This window comes from Cetorhinus maximus, chromosome 26 (assembly GCF_964194155.1).
Source record: "Cetorhinus maximus chromosome 26, sCetMax3.hap1.1, whole genome shotgun sequence".
Classification (NCBI taxonomy): Eukaryota; Metazoa; Chordata; class Chondrichthyes; order Lamniformes; family Cetorhinidae; genus Cetorhinus; species Cetorhinus maximus.
Genome location: NC_135904.1, coordinates 2,857,507 through 2,877,609, shown reverse-complemented (window position 1 = coordinate 2,877,609; position 20,103 = coordinate 2,857,507). Strand labels below are relative to the sequence as shown.

Sequence of the window (20,103 nt, the reverse complement as noted above, 5' to 3'; positions counted from 1 at the left end):
AATGTTCAGCACCATTTGTGACTCCTCAGAGACTGAAGCAGTCCATTTTCAAATGCAGCAAGACCTGGACAATATCCAGGCTTGTGTTGACAAGTGGCAAGTAACATTCGCACCACACAAGTGCTTGGCAATGACCATCTCCAACAAGAGAGAATCCAACCATCACCCCTTGACATTCAATAGCGTTACCGTCACTGAATTCCTCCGCTATCAACATCCTGGGGGTCATCATTGACCAGAAACTGAACTGGACTAGCCATATAAATACTGTGGCTACAAGAGAAGGTCTGAGGCTAGGAATTATGTGATGAGTAACTCACCTCCTGACTCCCCAAAGCCTGTTCACCATCTACAAAACACAAGTCAGGAGTATGATGGAATACTCCCCACTTGCCTGGATGAGTGCAGCTCCCACAAGAAGCTTGACACCGTCCAGGACAAAACAGCCCACTTGATTGGCACCACAAGCACAAACAATTCACTCCCTCCACCACCGATGCACAGTAGCAGCAGTGTGTACCATCTACAAGATGCACTGCAGGAATTCACTGAGGCTCCTTCGACAGCACCTTCCAAACCCACGACCTCTACCATCTAGAAGGACAAGGGCAGCAGATAGATGGGAACACCACCACCTGAAATTTCTCCTCCAAGTGACTCACCATCCTGACTTGGAAATATATCTCCGTTCCTTCACTGTCGCTGGGTCAAAATCCTGGAACTCCCTTCCTAACAACACTATGTGTGTACCTACACCACATGGACTGCAGCGGATCAAGAAGGCAGCTCACCACCACCTTCTCAAGGGCAACTAGGGATGGGCAATAAGTGCTGGCCCAGCCAGCGAAGCCCACATCCCGTGAATGAATTTTAAAAACGTAGAGAAGATTTTTACTCTTGCGGGAGAATCTAGAACTAGGGATCACTATTTAAAAATAAGAGGTTGCCCATTTAAGGCAGAGATGAGGAGAAATTTTTTTCTCTCAGAGGGTCGTGAGTCTTTGGAACTCTCTTCCTCAAAAGGCAGTGGAAGCAGAGTCTTTGAATATTTTTAAGGCAGAGCTAGATCAATTCTTGATAAGCGAGGGGATGAAAGTTTATAAGGGGTAGGTAGGAGGTTACAATTAGACCAGCCATGATCTTATTAAATGGCGGAGCAGGCTTGTGGGGCTGAGTGGTCTACTCCTGCTCCTAATCTGTATGTCCGTATGCTCATAACCAATACCACCAAAAACTGAATAACTGACCATTCATCTCAATGCTGCTTGTGGAATCTTGCTGTGCTAAATGTCTGCAGCATTTGTCTACTTAACAGCTACTGCATATAAATGCCATTCATTTTATGTGAAGTGCTTTGGGAGATTTCTGAATGACGTGCTGTATAAATTAATGTCTTTCTTTCCTCTCAGCAACTAGCTGACCAGTCACTCAGAAGCAGTGAATTTTGAAAGCTTGGACTTCAGGTAATGTTTTTGACCGTCATGGGGCTACATTGATCAGGATTGTATTTCATTCCACTATCATAGTTGGGGGGTGGGGGAAGGACAAATCCAGCATTCATAGCTCAAATAAATATGGCTCAACACGGAAATGTAACACACATTAACACATGGGAATAATTTGTGACTAAATTTAACTCCTTCAGATATGACTGTGTATTATTTTCTAGAAATGGGCTTGAGTGCGAATGGGCCAAAAAAAATTTAACCATGGGTTGTAGGTTCTGGTCTCTTTATGCTACACAGGGAATAAAAGACTATGTCCGCTAATCTGTAGCAGAGAGTTATAGTTTGCCTTCTTCTCCATGAAAAGATCTGACCTCATATACTGTCTCTCAGTTTGTTCAATCCAAATTAGTCATTTTTATTTATTGGGAGGAGGGATCCAGGGACCAGTGTTTCATCCATTTTCAGATCAAGTTTGGTTGATTACTGTCAAGAATAACAAGATGGCACTGTGGAGACAGTGGATGTCATGACTACAGTAAATAATTGAGCTCAAAGAAAGGATTGCCTTTTTAAAATTTCACCTTACAGGAGATGCACCTGACACCTAAAACAGTTTAGCCTATTAACTCTAATTAATATGGGTTAGCAAAGGCTTGAGTTGGTTAATCACATTTTCAGATGCCAATCATGCAGGAGAAGAAAGACTTTTATTTATATAGCATCATGAACAATCAAGGGATGTCCCAAAGCACTTTACAGCCGAAGAAGTACTTTTTCAAGTGCAGACACTGTTGCAATGTAGGAAATGCAGCAGCCAATTTGTGCATTGCCAGTCATGTGATAATAATGACCAGGTGATCTGTTTTTGTGATGTTGATTGAAGGATAAACATTAGTCAGAACACTGGGGATAACGCCCCTGGTATTTTTTTATAAGAGCAGACAGGGCCTTGGTTTAATGCTTCCCCTGAAAGATAACACATCTCTTCCTCAGTACCTCACTGGACTGTTAGTCTAGAGTTATGTGCTTAAGTATCTGGAGTGGGAATTGAACATGTAACTTTCTACTTCAAAAGCAAGAGTGCTACCAACTGAACTACAACTGACACATCTACCATGTATTGATCAAGGCTAATCCTGGCACAGTTTGTGGCGATGATTCTGGTGCTGACGGTTTCTGGTGCTGGCCTTGGTCCTGATGTTGATCTTGGTCCTGGCCCTGTTTCCTGATGCTATCCTTGGTTCTAGTGCTGCACTGAGACTTGGTTCTATCTCGGATGCTGGTCCTGGTCCTTGCACTATCCCTGGCCCTGGTGCTGACGCTGACTCTTGTGTTGGTGCTGATTTGACTCTTCACAGAATCAGCAGATCCTTGCTACATCAGTCACCAGAAACCTCTCAGGTGTGACTATAAGCAACAGATATCAGCATGCATTGCAGCCAAGGTTGATCCTGACCTCACTTGACATCAACACACACACTTACCAGCAGGGGTATTGGAAAGCAATTAGGTGGGGGAATTGAGTTTCTCCTCTTTAGCATCAGCACCTCCTTTGAATTAAATCAAAAACACAGTGCAGATTTGAAATGGAACTTGACAATTTCAGCTCGGAATATCCTGGTGCTACAGAAGGTAATGCCTGTGCCAAGGATCAATGGGATACCAACATTTATTTACATTAAGTTTAATCTAATGAAAATCCAATTTATTTTGCTTCACACAGATAACGAGAGAAGGAGGAATACCAAGCCTGAAATTCCAGTGCAGATGCACTTAACAAGACAGCAGATGGTCTGGATAATTTACAAATGTAAGTAAATGAACAGAAGTAAAGCACAGTTTTTAAAATAATAATAAAAACAGAAAATGCTAGAAAATCTCAGCAGGTCTGACAGCATCTGTGGAGAGAGAAACAGAGTTAACATTTCGAGTTCACATGACTCTTCTTCAGACAGAGCAGGGTCATACAGACTCGAAATGTTAACTCTGTTTCTCTCTCCACAGATGCTGTCAGATCCGCTGAGTTTTTCCAGGATTTTCGGTTTTTATATCAGATTACCAGCATCCGCAGTATTTTGCTTTTATCTTCGTGCTTTAAACAATGTTATGAAAGGGGCAGTCCATTCAGCCACTGGCTGTGTCCACTTGTTTTGAAATGGGAAGGGCCAAAGTTTGCAGGGAGATAGCCAATCAAAACTGGAGATTATTATTCCTGTCTCCATAGCTTCAGACAGTTGCTGGAGTGAATTGAATGATTCAGGAAAGTAAAATGAGGGAGGGGGAGAGGTGTGAAATGACAGGAGAGAATTGAAATGACTGAGAGAATGAGTGAAATGAAATTAATAAATAGGAGGAGAAATAATATGAATGGAGACAGGAACGTTAAATTAATTAAAGAAAAGGAAGTGCTGCTCCACAGTCTGATGTTTCTTGAGATCATTTATTTCCTAGAAAGAGAAAAAGTAAATAGGATTTTTGCCTTACAAGTGCTTGAAGAAGTGTTTGTGTCTTATGATTAATAAAGGCCAGGAGGCAGAAAGATGCTTGATTTGTTTTAGAAAATTTTCTCCATATATATGATTCCATGCTTAAGACAGATGTGTAATAAATCCACTGTGCAAATGCAATCCTGTAATTATAAAGTAAAGTGCTCACTCCTGAAGACTACCTAATGGCCCCGAGCAGAAAGCATCTGTATATATATGTATATATATATATATATATATGTGTGTGTGTGTGGACACTGGGTGAGCACAGAATCAGGTTTAGATATTGTGACGACCTTAATTGACATTCATTATCTAGGGCTACATGGACACATACAGTGTTACCCCAGCATAAGCCATTATGTTCCAGAAAAAACGGGAGTCAATTCAATCAATCTATTCTACTTTATTGCCCATATGGAAATTCATTTCAGGTACAGTGCTCATTTCTTAAAAAAATTAAATTTAAATGAATGATAAGAAAAAAAGAAAGAAAATTTTCCTATCACAGAGGTCTAACTTTAATTAAAATATGTATTAAAAACTATTCAAATACATTAAAATAATCAGTCAGCGAGTTCCTACCCCAAGTGCATATCCTCATCTACACATCAAATTTCAGTGAAAAGATTCTTATAAAGAAGGGCATAAACCAGTTCAGGAACAGATTGATCCTGCACCTGAGGAATTGTGGCCTTTTCCCTGAACACAACCAGCATTAATACTGAAGCAAGGGGTGATTCTCATTGTCCATGACACTCTTTACTTTCATCAAAGTTCTTTGAGAGCAGATTTAATCAAGAAAGATCTGTTCATCACATGTCCTTACTGCCTGGTTCAATAATCTCTGAACCCTTAAAGAATCTGCTTTCCTAAGACAACAGGATCAGTCGATACATCCAAAAAGGATAGCACACTCAACTACAGCTGTGTAGAAGAGTGTTGTGATTGTAGGATCTACTCAAAATGATTTTCATTTTCTGAGACAGTGTGTGACACCACACCCTTGGCCACCACATCTGTACACTGTTCCCTCCAATTCAACTTATCCTCTATTTTAGCACCTAGATACTTGTAATTAGTAACTATTTCAATGTCCACATTGTGAATCTTCACAGGAACAATATCATTAACTGGCTTTTTCCTAATGTCTATAACTAGTTCTTTTGCCTTGTTTTTTTTCAGTTTAAGAGAATTGCTATCGCACCATTTTACAAACTTCTGCACTGAGTTACCATAGTTTCCTTCATGGTTCCTTGTGAAACCCATAAGTACCATATCATCAGCATACTCCAGGAACATGATGTCATCATACTCCGGTTGACAATCATTCTAATAGAGGATGGAAAGTAAAGGTAAAAGTATGCAGTCCTGAGGAGCTCCAGTATTCGTTAACATGGGATCCATGTAAATTCCAGAAACTAATACTCGTTGGGTCCTGTGGTGAAGGAAATCACTGATCCAAAGTAGGAGAATAGGATTGACATCAAAATTTTCCAATTTTTCAATAAGCTTGAATAGTTAGATAGTATTAAAAGCTGGAGAGAAACCAACAACTGTAGTGTGAACATAGTTGCCTAATATATCTGTGTGCTGTTGGATCAGGTGAACCAAGGTCAGAACAGAATCTTTCACTAACGTGTGAGGTTGTTAGGCAAACTGCAACTGATCAATATGTGGAACATGAGCATCCAAAAGACACTTTAACACAATGCACTTAAAAAAACTTAATGACTATCGATGTAAGAGCAACTGGTCGGTAATCACTCAGCGCAGCAGGTCGTGGCTTCTTAGCAACCATGACAAAAATGGCTGCTTTCCAACAGCAAGTAACAGTATGCGTGTCGAATGATTTCTGAAAGACCGGAGAAAAAGGAACTGATGAGCACATTCCTTAAGAATGTTTCTGTTGATCTGATCTGCGCTGTGTGCTTTCCGTGGATTCACTCGCTTGAATTGCTCCTCTACCTCCTATTTGTTCATAGTAACACAAGATCCTTCTAGTTCACAAAGTGAAGCCTGCTGCAGAATCACACGTTCCTCAAATTCATCATTTTCAACCTGGCTAGAAAATCCGTTCAATTAATTTGCAACGTCACGAGGATTATCTGCAGACAAAAAAGAGATAATTTCTCCTTTCCTATGTGAAGCCTGGCCATTTTATGCATACACTTCCATGCATCTCTGGGGCTGTTTGACTGAAAACAGTTATGCAGCCTGACTCTATACAGACCTTTTAATGAGTACAATGGAGGAAAAAACAAAAAACTACTGCGGATGCTGGAAATCCAAAACAAAAACAGAATTACCTGGAAAAACTCAGCAGGTCTGGCAGCATCGGCGGAGAAGAAAAGAGTTGACGTAGAGTCATGAGGACTCGAAATGTTAACTCTTTTCTTCTCCGCCGATGCTGCCAGACCTGCTGAGTTTCTCCAGGTAATTCTGTTTTTACAATGGAGGAAAATGTTATTTGAAGTGCATTGCTAAGTTGCCGTTCAATGGTCCATCCGAAGCTTTATTCTTTAGCATTTAGCCTTAAAACCTGGATTGAGAAAACCATGAGATCCTTTTTCCCAGGGGTCCAGCTGGAACATTTCTTGACCATTACAATCCTCTGCCATGGCACAAATTTCCTATTTCTTCAATTTTTAACCCTCTACCTCATTACCCACATTGGGTTTTGAGACGGGGCTTTTGCTGTGCGAGAGGCAACTCCGATATTTTTCAAACTCAGGTCCAGCAGAAAAAGAAGCACGGTCGCCCGGGCAAATGGTGAAGGAGTGAGAAAAAATTATTGCAAGAGGGTGCACCTATATGTGTGCTAAAGCTTTATCAGTGAGGATTCACTCATTGTCTCAGGTCTGACTGGAGGTGATTAATATGTCAGTAAATGTCCTCCAGTCTCCGCATACCAATGAATGCCATTAAATCATCATTCACAATGATAGACTTTGGCTGGTTCTTTGGCCTGGCTGACTGGATTTGATTTCAGATAAAAGTTTAATGTTGAGATTTAGAAGCAGGAACTAGGATATTCATTTAACAACATTAATGGTAAGGGAAGGGGGAGATATAAATCTGTATTATCACATTTCCAACTGACCTCTGCAGTTTGTAGGTACTGTTGTCTGCAAAGGGCCAAACTGAATCCTTTCTGTACACCTGTGTTTGGGGCCAAAGTACTCAACGGAAGGTTATACAGCATCCAAGGATAGTTTCTCCAGTCACACTGGGTCACTTTATCTTTAAAGTAATGCAGCAGAGTTTTCACAGTTTCATTAACAGTTGTAAAGGAAGGCAGGGGGATTATTCCTGCTCCTAGTTGGGCCTTTGTTACACATTTTGGTTACATGATTATAATATCTTCTGCTTAACTTATTGAAATGCCAACATGGTAACTGTCAGCTACTTAAGTAGACGTCGCAGAAGAAAAATCTACTTTTTCTTGTTGGCTTTGGAAATTGTCCATATTGTCAATTAGATTTTAGTAGCGATGCAGATAAATTGAGTAATTTGGAGCGCTCAATGAGAGCGTGTTGGAACCGCAGTGCTGTTAGGGAGAGAGTTCCAGGATTTTGATCCAATGACAGTGAAGGAACTATGATATATTTCCAAGTCAGGATGATGAGTGGCTTGGAGGGGAACTTCCAGGTGGTGGTGTTCCCATGTGTCTGCTGCCCTTGTCCTTCTAGATGGTAGTGGTCGTGGGTTTGGAAGGTGCTGACTAGGAGCCTTGGTGAATTCCTGCAGTGCATCTTGTAGATGGTACACACTGCTGCTATTGTTTGTCAGTGGTGGAGGAAGTGAATATTTGTGGAATGTGTACCAATCAAGCAGGCTGCTTTGTCCTGGATGGTGTCGAGCTTCTTGAGTGTTGTTGGAGCTGCACTCATCCAGGCAAGTAGGGAGTATTCATCCTGCTGCTTAAAACCTAACTTTTTGAACCAAGCTCTTAGACGCCTGTCCTATTGTCTCCTTATGTGACTCAGTGTCCAATTTTGTTTGATAATCCTCTTGCAAAGCACATTGGGATGTTTTACTATATTAAAGGCAAGTTGCTATTGTTTGCTGGTAGTGATTTCTGAGAGTTGCAGTTACGGGTTATACTTATTTTGTATTTTCCCCAAAGAATTATATCTCTAAGGCATTATGTTTAAAAACCTTTCATTTTCTTGAAGGAACTTTCTGGGGCATAAGATGCCTATTTTATTTAAACAAGTTTTTGCATTAAGGAAAGTAATTCTCGGTTTGCATGCATCAACCCTCTTTATTGATTATTCCTAGCACTATGCTGTGCAATTCTGATGATTCAGAAATTAAATAGAGTGAACGTGAAGCAGTTTATTTTTACAAATTATACTGTGGTTCCCATATTTAGGACTTTTCTACAGAACACACTCCTGTAATATATGACAGTCTTTGCTTATAATATGCAACTTTGAAGGTAGTTTCCAGTTTGCTTACACATGCTGTTTCTGAGGAGTAACCAGGGCAGAGTCCAAACTTTTCGAATTAGAATGGTCAACATCTATAGGGAAAAGGGATGAATTGCTTTAACAATGAATAAAAGTTTAATGGATTGCAACACCACTATAGTCAGCTGAGCCTCAACGTGTCATATCCAGTACAGGCATGTCATATTTTAAACTTTTAGTTAACACTTTTAAAAAATGGACACAAACAAGCAGTTGATATAGCTGCTGCAAATCATGTGACTTTTGGTATTTGGACTAAAGACAGAATCAAGTATCTGGTGAATCTAAGTAAACACAGACATAGGTGAATGTACCTCACAGCCATTTGTGGAATTCACACATCTGTTTGTTTAAGGATGGGCCAACATATAAAGAGTATGCAGTTCCTAAACTGCCTGTTTCCATGTTTCATACTGGACAAAATGGAAGATCGATCAATGGCCACTATCAATTTCCCATTGTGTTACAGTAGCTTCCCCCATCCAAACTAGGCTGGGTGGGCCTCAGAAGTATTAATCCAGCAATCATGTGATTGGAGCTGATTTCAGGGACTATGCCCTTATTACCTCAGGATCCAGAAGATCCATCAGAACCATCAGTCATCAGCCGGTCTGAGAACCAAACTCTAAAACTAGCTGCAAGTTATCAAGCAGCCAAAGTACTTAACCTAATCCAGTTTCAAAGTTCATCTAAGAACCAACCTCCTAGATGTTCAGCTACAAGAGACCCCACATCCTGTTGTGAACCCTTCACTTTACAAGACTTTCAATTCAACTTTAAATTATCAAATCCATTTAAGACACCACAGGCCTACCACGGGGGAGACTGGAAATCTTAAATTTGAGGCTGAATTAATTGTAATTTGTAAAAGTGCACCATCTTTATCTATATCCAATCTTTGTATGTATATGTGCACGTGAGAGACCGAGTGTGTGGGATGTTGCATTACTTCGGGGCAAGTGTGAAAATAAATAACTTTCTTTATTTTTAAACTGACAAAAGCTTGCTGCTGGATTATTTAATTGGAATACACACTCTAAGGGTAAGAAAAGACACACCTCTTCCCATTCAAAACATACTGATTATGGGCAGTAAGAGATCAAATAAATTCTGTCTGTGACAGAGCAAATACTTCAAGTCCATCTTCCTGTTCTTTCCCTTGGTACTGAGAAACATAGGGCGGAATGTTTAGGTAGGCGTGCGGCATGCGCACAACCTGATTGGATGTGAAATCGCACGAGATAGTGTCGGGCGAGCGTCCCGACATCATCCCGCGCTCGCGCGATATTTCAGTTGGGGGCACGCGCGAAAGTCAGAAGCGCGCCCGCCGACAATTAAGAGGCCGATTAGTGTAATTAAAGTTGCAGTTGTCTCCAATTTTTCGTGGTCCGTCCAACCTTACACTTGGCGGGCGGGTGAATCGGCCAGGCGGACTTCGCATTTTTCATCAAACCTCATCCAAGGGCGGGATGAGGCTTCCATTATTAAATTTTTAAAAATCTACGGACAGCATTTTTTATCATGTATATGTTCAGGTGGCTGATTGTGATGATGCCTGGACACTTTTTTCCTGATTTTAAAAACTTAATTTGATTGTTTTCGAGTTTTCAGCTCCCTGAGGCAGCTGCTCTCTGCATTCAGGGAGCTCTCGTTTAGCCCTTCCCTGTGGCCCTGCTTCCATCAGTGCCCACTCACCTCCCACCCACACCTTAGCAGTGCTGAGCATTTCAGCGCACGCTTCACTTGAAATCGCGGTCGGGGGCTGATTGCGGTCAGCGGACCAGTCCCCGGCCAATCCTGCGTCCGCCGATTGCCCTCACCCGCCAACCTAAAAATCCTGCCAGTAAGAACATAAGAAATAGGAACAGGAGAAGGCTATTTGGCCCCTCGAACCTGCTCCACCCTTCAATAAGATCATAGCTGATCTGATGTGGCCTTAACTCCATTTCCTGCCTGCCCCTCATAACCCTTAACTCCCTTGTCAATCAAAAATCTATCTAACTCAGCCTTGAAAATATTCAATGACCCGGCCTCCACTGTGGTCAAAGAAAGAGAATTCCAAATACTAACAACCCTCTGAGAGAAGAAATTCCTCCTCATCTCCGTCTTAAATAGGAAGTGCCTTATTTTGAAACTGTGCCCCCTAGTTCTAGGTTCCCCCACGGAGGGGAAACATCCTTTCAGCATCTACCCTATCAACCCCCTTAGAACCTCATATGTTTCAATAAGATCACATCTCATTCTTCTAAACACCAATGAGTAGAGGCCCAACCAGCTCAACCTTTTCCCATAAGACAATCCCTTCATCCCAGAAATCAGCCTAGTGAGCCTTCTCTGAACTGCTCCCATTCCAAGCTTGTCCCTGCTCAAACCAGGTAACCAGAACTGCACATAGTACTCTAGATATAGTTTCAACAATGCCCTGTACAGTTAGAGCAAGTTGTAAACTGGAATGTAAATTCTGATTATGTGCTCAAGTTCTAGAATGGGCCTTGGGTGCATGATTTTGTGACTCAGAAGTGTGAGTGCAACCCCATTTTTTGCCTTGCATGGCTACACTCCCATATACTTTCGGCCCATCAGTCAACATTTTCTGCGGTGCTCACATTAGCTTCTCCTGGCTTTCACGACGGACTCATAATTCACCTTTGAAGACCTTCGGAATGAAGCCTTTAATTTGCAAGCACAACAAGCCTTTTAGCATCAAACCCCACGAAATGCCAAAGCTGTGAAGAGTCATTTTAAGTTTTCTCCTTATCTGATCCAGGCACCACAAAGCATCTCGATGAGATACTGTGGTCAAATTACTGACAAAGTTTAATTTTTTTTCTTGGGGCATCATTTCCTACTTTGATACTATAACTGATTTAGTAAATAGGATTTTTTTTTTTTACTGTGTATTCGGCATATGAGAGGAAGTGACTTTGCACATTTCCTCTTTGGATAGCAGCCACCTCCATTTAGCATCTTGTGCTAGACGGTGTAATCAAAGCCGTGAGAACTTTAGTGCAAATGCCAAAAATTATTTTTCCCCATCTGGCAAGTCCCATAACAGCATTGTCCCTGCCAACCTTGTGAGTAATGTTACCTGAAAACAGTGAAAATCAGAGTAAACAAAAGAAGGTTTATAGAATGTGCACTATTTATATGAAGTGAAAGAGATTCTGGGAGAAGAGTTTATCTGATTTCTATGACAGTAACGTTCTATATATAGCAAGGGCATTTTCCACATATGCTATTTTAAAAGATCATAGTTATGGTTGTACTAGAGATTAGGGTGGGGTTGGGTGGCACCATTTTCCCCACATACCCATGCCATTAAACAGCTTCCGAGCTGGCCAAGATGTGGTCTTAAGCTGCAACATTGGCTTAGCCTGTGGTTAATGTAACAAAGGGGAAAGGGGTAGGGGGCTGCACTATGAGTAGCTGTCCAAAAGCTCATTAAGGGGTGGGTTGTCACTTAAAAGCCCCACTAGTCCTCATTAAAGATGCTGTGTGGCATTTTGTTGGTGAGTGCTTATCCAAACCCTGTCTCTTAACGACGAGATATGAGGAAATGCAGCTTTAATGTAGATTTGAAGCACTACTGAAAGGGATACTCACTAATTCATGTTCACATGTGGAGCTGTGGAGAGGACTTCTGAAACTCAGGAGACTTTCTGCAACGCTTTGTCCAGACTTCACCTAACATTTATTCCAGAAATTCTCTGAACATTTATATAACACCTTTTCCATATACATCCCAAGGTGCTTCACAGGAGCATTACAAAATGAAGTATGACACCGAGCCACGTAAGAAGATAATACATCAGATGACCTTACAGGAGCCATAAAGAGAAAGGGTGGCCCTTGGCATCTCTCTAGGGGTTCACTTTGATCTTGATGAAAAGTGGGAGGAGGATATGCCATCAGACAGAGGAGCACCAGCTGTTGCAGGAAAGGTGAATAGGAGGAGGAGGTCGACACCTATTCCCCCCCCTCCTCCCCCCACAGCTATAAGAATTCCACCTGTCATGTTGTTATAATGACATAAAAGCACCAATCTCTCAAAAGGGATTGGGTAAACACATTGTGTTCATTTATTTAGATTAGGCACATGGGAACATTTATACCTCAGTCGAAAGTTTGAAGGCATCAGCAGCAGAGCTGTGTGTGTGTGTGTGTATGTGTATACGTGTGCTCTGCTTAAAGGCAAAAGTGAAACTATGGCTGGATCGCATGACACACTTCCTTTCCAGTGATGTCATGCTGCTATCCCTCAAAGGCATATTATAACACCTTCCTCCTCTGGACCTTCTCCTCCTTAATCTCCAGTGCCGCATTTGATCACCTGTGCAACCTCGCCCTCAATCTCTGAGCCATCCTGCAATCTACCCCTGTGAGCCAGGCTTCAACATTCCATTCCTTCAGTGGGAGTGGATGTGAGGAGCTCAATATGCTACTCTGTGAAAATTGCATCTAATCAGCACCTGAGTGGTAAACTTGCAGATGTCTGGTTCAGCACCTCCAAACAACTTCAAATCAACAACTAGGAGCAAAACTACCAACAAAATCCAAACTCTGAAACAGGTGAATCTTATCAACACAACATCCTTTTAAGGTCTGCTTCCACCCTTTGGCCACAGTAACCCAGTGAATGTTAATAGATAGCTACCAAAAGAAGCCTTGCTCCACTGTGCGTACTGATGCTTCCTCAAGGAAAAAAGAGTCTTCTAGAAAAATCTGCCTCTATTTGTGCTTTCAGGATTAATTAGTTCAACTCAAAAGCTGCATTGAAGTTATTTGGTATTACATTGCTCCACTTTGGAGTCCTGCATGGGAAGATCCTCATAAACATTTGGGAAACAGGAAACGCACCTGACTTGATCTAGTTTGGCAGAGGGAATACATCTTACCAAGGGTCTAATACAGAGTCAGTGGCATATTGAGAGTATACTGATGAACGTTTGGTGAATATGTGGGTATGTTCTGGAGGAATGTTTCACTGAGAGGAGCAGGCCTCATGTAGGACCAATTGAGTTAATTGACTTGTGAAATGGGGAACTAATCCCATCACATATTTCAAACTTGTCAAAAGCTGTGTCTTGTAATGTGGTAGCTGTGATAACATAGGACTCACTGGATCTGAGGGATTTGTGCATCATTTTTGGTGAGTCATTGGTTCAGCATGGTTAGTGCAATCTTGGATATTAAGCCTGGGGGTGGTGTCAATATTCTGATATAATTATTTTAAATCTGTGAAATGATTTCTAATCGCTGGTTTTGTATTTAGGATGTTGAGTTATTTGTACATCTGTGGTGTGTCAGTTTGGATAATTAATTAGTAGCCTTTCACATGATTATGAAAATTCGAAAAATGATTTAATTGATTAATATGCAAGACTGAGTGCTGAGCTTGACTCCGATGGCTAATTAATTAGGGAAATTGAAATGTATTAAAGTGTGTTAGCACCTAAGAGTTGGAACGTGAGTTAATTTGTGACTTCATTTGCTGCATGAATATGTTTACTGCGGGGAACTAAGATGATTGTCAAAAGGAGCTTGAACGATGAAGAGTCAACCTGTTATTCTTCCAGCCCCCATCTCTCTCTGTAACACTATGAAATACTGCAGATCAAACATAATTTAAATTGCTGGTCTTCTAGTTTGCAAAAGGCCATAACTCTCCACAATGCACTCTTCATGATAAAACCAACATTACTAACCAGTAACTTCCATAAAATAAGAGATCAGCCTATAATCAAGAGCCTTAGTTCAAAGAAATCCTACTTTAAATATGTTTGAGAAGCATAAACACAGAAGAGTGACTAAGAGCCACAGGTGCATGAGGCAGATCACTGCACTGCATGAGGAAGTCTTCAAAGTGGGAAGTATCTGTGAAAATTGTGAGATGGGATAGTTTTGGAAAGGGTGCCACAAAGGTTAGTGCCTGGGCTCCTAGAGTTTAATTTTTGCTTCCATGTGGGGGGTGAGTACTGAGGCATGGGTGAGAAAATTCATGCCACCAGCCAGTGGACCGATTTGCCAGCACCATCTCATTTTCCCAGAGCTGAGATGGGGGTCGGAAGGGCTATCTGCACACAAGCCACAGATAAATGGTTTAGCAAAGGGAGGAATAGAGCGTCCAGCAGAGATGATAAAGATATTAGAAACAAAAACAGAAAGTGCTGGAAAAACTCATGTGGAGAGGGGAAACAGAGTTAATGGCCTGAATTTTTCAGTTGGGACTGGGAACCAGGCAACAATTGGCATTATAAATGAGTAGGACCTTCCTACAAAATAGGACATGGGCGATGTCATTCGGGATGTGCTGGAAAACAGAACTAATATAGCAAGATGCAGAAAGGGAGCTGGAAGTGACAATACACTATGCAGCAAATCAATGGAATAGGCTAGTAGGAAGCTGAGTATACAGCAAACACAGCATAATACAAGTCCAGAGATTTATGTTAAGGCTCCACAATCACCATCAAATGTCAATCAGATACAATTTGATTCTGGTAAGTGAACCACAAAACGATATACCTAAATTGGAATGAGTGTCAAGTGGAACAATAAGATTGGTCCCGTAATGGGTAACAAGGAAAGTCAAAAACTCAGATTTTCCATCATAGATATGGTTAAGGCAGCAAACCTCATCAAGATATTTAACATATTAAGCGGCATAGAAAGGAGAAACCTGGAATATTACTTCAAATTCAATCAAGAAAGTAAGGCCAGAGGTTAGAACTAGATAAGATCAAAAAGTAAATATACACAGATACCATGAAAATAGCTTCACTCCAATGGTGAGAAATAGCTGGAATAAATTATAGAGCAGTAGGTTGTGAGAAAAATGTTGCAATTATTCAAAAATACAGATGCCATGATAGGAGAATTAATGTAGCAAGGGAATGTGGTTCAATGGGAGCGTAATGTACTGGAGGGATAGACTTCAGGGAGAGTGTTAATATTTCAGAGGAATGGGCTTCCTCAGTGGGGGAGAGTAAATTTAGCCGATGGTAAGCTTAAGTGGGAGGATTAATGTGTTAGAAGAATGTGAGGGTTAAGTACTGATGGGCTTCAGTGGGACAGTTCATCTATGAGAATGCTCTGGGAGTTTGCTAGGAGAGTTGGGACAGTAGGGTTATGAGCCACAATGGAAGAGCTGGTAGTGGAATAGGCTTCAGTGGAAAAGTTAATGTACAAGAGGGATGTGCTTTGATACAAGAGTTAATACATTAACTCATTTGGACTGTTAATGTACAATAAGAATGGGTTTTGTTGGTAAAAGCTAATGTATCAGTGAGATGGGCTTTGATGGGAAAATTAATGTATCAGAGGGCCATTCTAATGAGAGAGATTTTTAATAACTTTAAGTAAACGTTTGTGCTCTTCAAGGTAGTTTTTATTAATCCTGGGGAATGGAACTCTTCCCATTAACAGCATTAAGTACTACATAATCAGGTTGAAAGCAAGATGCTCCAGCAATCTGCCTCCACCCCAACCTCAGAAAATTATGGTGCACTTCACATGTGTAATTTTTTTCTCCATTCTCCTTATCAGCATTCTTGTGACATTTCTTATTGAAATTACCAACTAGTAGCAAATTGCTTTGTAGACATGTCCGTTAAGAAGTGGTTGACACTTTTCAGGTTAATTTCACTTGGAATTCTTACAGCCAACAGACAGTGGAGACTTGCATCCCAGCAGTCTGGGCTGAATTTGAACTCAGGGCCTAGAGGTCAAAGGCAATTGCCTAATCCCCTCGTCATCGTGTTCATTCATTGGAAAAATTGATGTAGGAATGATCTTTTATAATCTCTGACCGTTCTTATGCTTTTGAGTTCTGGTCCGTTGCAGTTAAATGCAACTGGGAGAACTTGGGACATAGCTTTGGTCTGGGACTTAGTTGTTATCCATGCAATGATGTTGCATTTTCACAGTGTCATGATCAGGGTGAATCTTCCAGCTGCCCCTAAAGATGGCCTCAACCCGTGCTGTAGTTCTGGATTTCCTACCACTATTGAATGCCCAGGTTCTGCTAGGGAATTAAAGATTGGAGTCTCATTTGTTGGCCACACCAGGAAAAGGAGTTGACTAATTAATTATTGGATGAAGAATTGCCAAAGTTTTCTCATTTCTCTGGCGGGCGTTGTGCATGGCTGTGCTGTGAGAGTTGCCCTGTTAGCTCCCTGGGTAGCACCGTCTTATTGACTGCTGAACTCAGGATGTAACAGGCAGTCTCTGCGTGCAGAGTTCAAACAGAAGACTGTGAAGAGAAAGAAGGAACACCCTTTTTGCCATGCTCATGTTAATGGAATTTTAAAAGCTTCCCCATTATACCAGCTCAGTGCAAATCAATAACACAAAACCCAAAATGCGCTGCCTTCCTATTGGAACACGCTTTAATTCTGTTGGACACAAGTTGAAACGATTTGGAGACTAAATAAGATGAATCAAGATGTGAAGCTAAGTTTGGGTTTTTATTAGCCTGTGATCTATGGGAGGCAGGATAGCCTGAGGGGGTAAGAGTGAACGTAAAAGAACAGGAAAGGGATGACAATAAAAAGTCAGTTGACCTAACCAGCTCAGCCCTATAGCACATTCACCCTCCCATTATAATACTTGGCTGAACTCTGAATGCCCCTAATGTTTTTGTTTCTTCCCATCTGGCAGACTATTCCAGAGATTTCACACTCTTCAAGTAATGTTCTCCCTGATATCTCTTAATTTTCATTTTCACTCTTTTTATTTTGGACTCCTGGTCCTATATCCTTGACTTACTTTGAAAAAGTGGCCGGACTTACCCTGGGATTGGATTGGGAGGTGTGGCGGGGGGACATGTAAAATTGGGTGGCATGGTGGAGACACTGTGCCTGTCACCCACCTGTCTCCACTGGAACTTTACCAGCGATGTGTTGGGTGGCCCACCCATCCTTAGGTCAATTTAGGCCTTCCAGTGGGTAATTTACGGCCACAAGGGCCTCCTCCCATCACCACTGGTATTTTCCCAGTGGTTGGGGATGTTCATGCCATGTGCCAAGGCTGGCAGTTAAACCCTTATAGCCTGGCTGCGGACCAATGTGAGGGGGGACATGCCAATGGAGGACCCCCTGCCCACCAGTGATTGCCAACCCCATTTGTCTCCACCACCGCCCCCAAGCCCCCAACCCCAGTCTTCCAATTGTACCCCCACCCCCACCCCCCACTGCTTGGCTGGCCCTGGCAAAACCACCGGACTAGCCTTGCAGTCTGGACTTCAAGCTGTTCCTCATGGGGGAACTGACTGCAGTCCCAGCAGTGGCCACCGCTCACAGTGGCACTGCTGGATCTGGAGAGCTGCTGGCTGTCTGATTGGTCAGCAGCTCATGGAGGCGGGCCATGCTCATAAATGGGGGCGAAACCACAGTTTGAGCCACTTAACAGCCAGATGGCCATAGAATCAGGCCATGGCTTCCCAACCTGGTGGAGGGGCGGCTCACCTGGACTTTTCAACCAAGTGGAGGGGCATCACCTCTGCGAAAAATTCCAGTAATGTTTTGGATTGACCCTACCCATACTGCTTAATAACATCTTAAAGCTTCTACTGCAATATCAATGTGTGTGGTTGTGTAGTGATCGTGATTATAGAAGTGGACAAGTAATCCAGAGGTTGTGCTTTCAAACCCCACCATCGCAAGGTGTAAAATTGAATTCAATAAATCTGATCATTTTTGGCTTGCATCGTGTTCAGATCTTTTTGTAAAAACCCAGCTGATTCTCTCATGTCCTGTCACCACCCCCCTTCCACACACCGCCCCCCCCCCACCCCCCCACACACCGCCCCCCCCACCCCTCCCACACCCGGTCAGGCCTGCATCTGTGATTACATTATATGGTTGACTCCTCATGCCCTCAAGAACACAAGAAATAGGAGCAGGAGTAGACCATACACCCCATTGAGCCTGATCCATCATTCAATACGATCATGGCTGATCTCAGGCTTCAACGCCACTTCCCTGCCTGCTTCCCATATCCTTTGAATCCCTGAGAGATGAAAAATCCGTCTATCCCAGCCTTCAATGTATTCAACGATGGAGCATCCACAACCCTCTGGGGTAGAGAATTCCGAAGATTCACAACCCTTTGAGTGAAGTCATTTCTCACCAGAAGATTGGCTGTCTGGCAGGAGGCAGAGAGTGGGCATAAGGGGGTCCTTCTCAGGATGGCGGACGGTGACTAGTGGAGTTCCGCAGGGGTCAGTGTTGGGACCACAACTTTTCACTTTATACATTAATGATCTAGATGAAGGAACTGAGGGCATCCTGGCTAAGTTTGCAGATGATACAAAGATAGGTGGAGGGACAGGTAGTATTGAGGAGGCGGGGAGGCTGCAGAAGGATTTGGACAGGTTAGGAGAATGGGCAAACAAGTGGCAGATGGAATACAACATGGGGAAGTGTGAGGTCATGCACTTTGGTAGGAAGAATAGAGGCATAGACTATTTTCTAAATAGGGAGAGAATTCAGAAATCTGGAGTGCAAAGGGACTTGGGAGTCCTAGTCCAGGATTAACTTGCAGGTTGAGTCGGTAGTTAGGAAGGCAAATGCAATGTTGGCATTTATTTCAAGAGGACTAGAATATAAAAGCAGGGATGTGCTGCTGAGGCTTTATAAGGCTCTGGTCAGACCACATTTAGAATATTGTGAGCAATTTTGGGCCCCGTATCTCAGGAAGGATGTGTTGGCCCTGGAGAGAGTCCAGAGGAGGTTCACGAGAGCGATCCCAGGAATGAAAGGCTTAACATATGAGGAACGTTTGAGGACTCTGGGTCTATACTCGATGGAGTTTAGAAGGATGAGGGGGGATCTGACTGAAACTTACAGAATACTGAAAGGCCTGGATAGAGTGGACGTGGGGAAGATGTTTCCATTAGTAGGAGAGACTAGGACCCGAGGGCACAGCCTCAGGGTAAAGGGAAGACCTTTTAGAACAGAGATGAGGAGAAACTTCTTTAGCCAGAGAGTGATGAATCTATGGAATTCATTGCCACAGAAGGCTGTGGAGGCCAGGTCATTGAGTGTATTTAAGACCGAGATAGATAGGTTCTTGATTGGTAAGGGGATCAAAGGTTACGGGAAGAAGGCGGGAGAATGGGGTTGAGAAACTTATCAGCCATGATTGAATGGCAGAGCAGACTCGATGTGCCGAATGGCCTAATTTCTGCTCCTATGTCTTATGGTCTTATTATGGTCGCCTCATTCCTAAATTATCAGCCCCTTACCCTGAGACTGTGCCCCTGTGTTTTAGATTCCCCGACCAGCAGAAGCAATCTCTGGGCGTCTACCCTGCCAAGCCCCTTCAGAATCTTGTATGTTTCAATAAGATCGCCTCTCATTCTCCTAAACTCCAGAGAGTTAGGCCCGATTTACTCAGCCTCTCATCGTAGGACAACCCTGTCAGCCCAGTGACTAATCTACTGAACCTCTGGTACTGCCTCCATCCTTCCTTAAATATGTACACCTATAAACTGCACACAGTATTCCACCAAAGCCCTACACAACTGTAGCAAGACTTCTTCCTGTACTCCAATACCCTTGCAATAAAGGCCAGTGACATCCCAAAACATTCAGTTTAGCTATCCAAGTTGTAAATCATTATAATATAGATAAAGAATAACAGGGATAACACTGACCCCTGCAACCTGCGCTCACCCCAGTCTAGCACTGTCCC

The 20,103-nt window shown here is 42.4% G+C and overlaps 1 long non-coding RNA gene across 1 annotated transcript in view; it reads right to left on the bottom strand.

Annotated features, from left to right (window-relative positions):
* Positions 1 to 4,325: 4,325 nt before the first annotated feature.
* Positions 4,326 to 20,103, bottom strand: part of LOC144668218 (uncharacterized) — a 41,211-nt gene continuing 25,433 nt past the window's right edge. The window contains exon 2 of the long non-coding RNA XR_013573457.1: positions 4,326 to 6,042. This is a non-coding gene — a long non-coding RNA (uncharacterized LOC144668218). The remainder of the gene's footprint in view (positions 6,043 to 20,103) is intronic.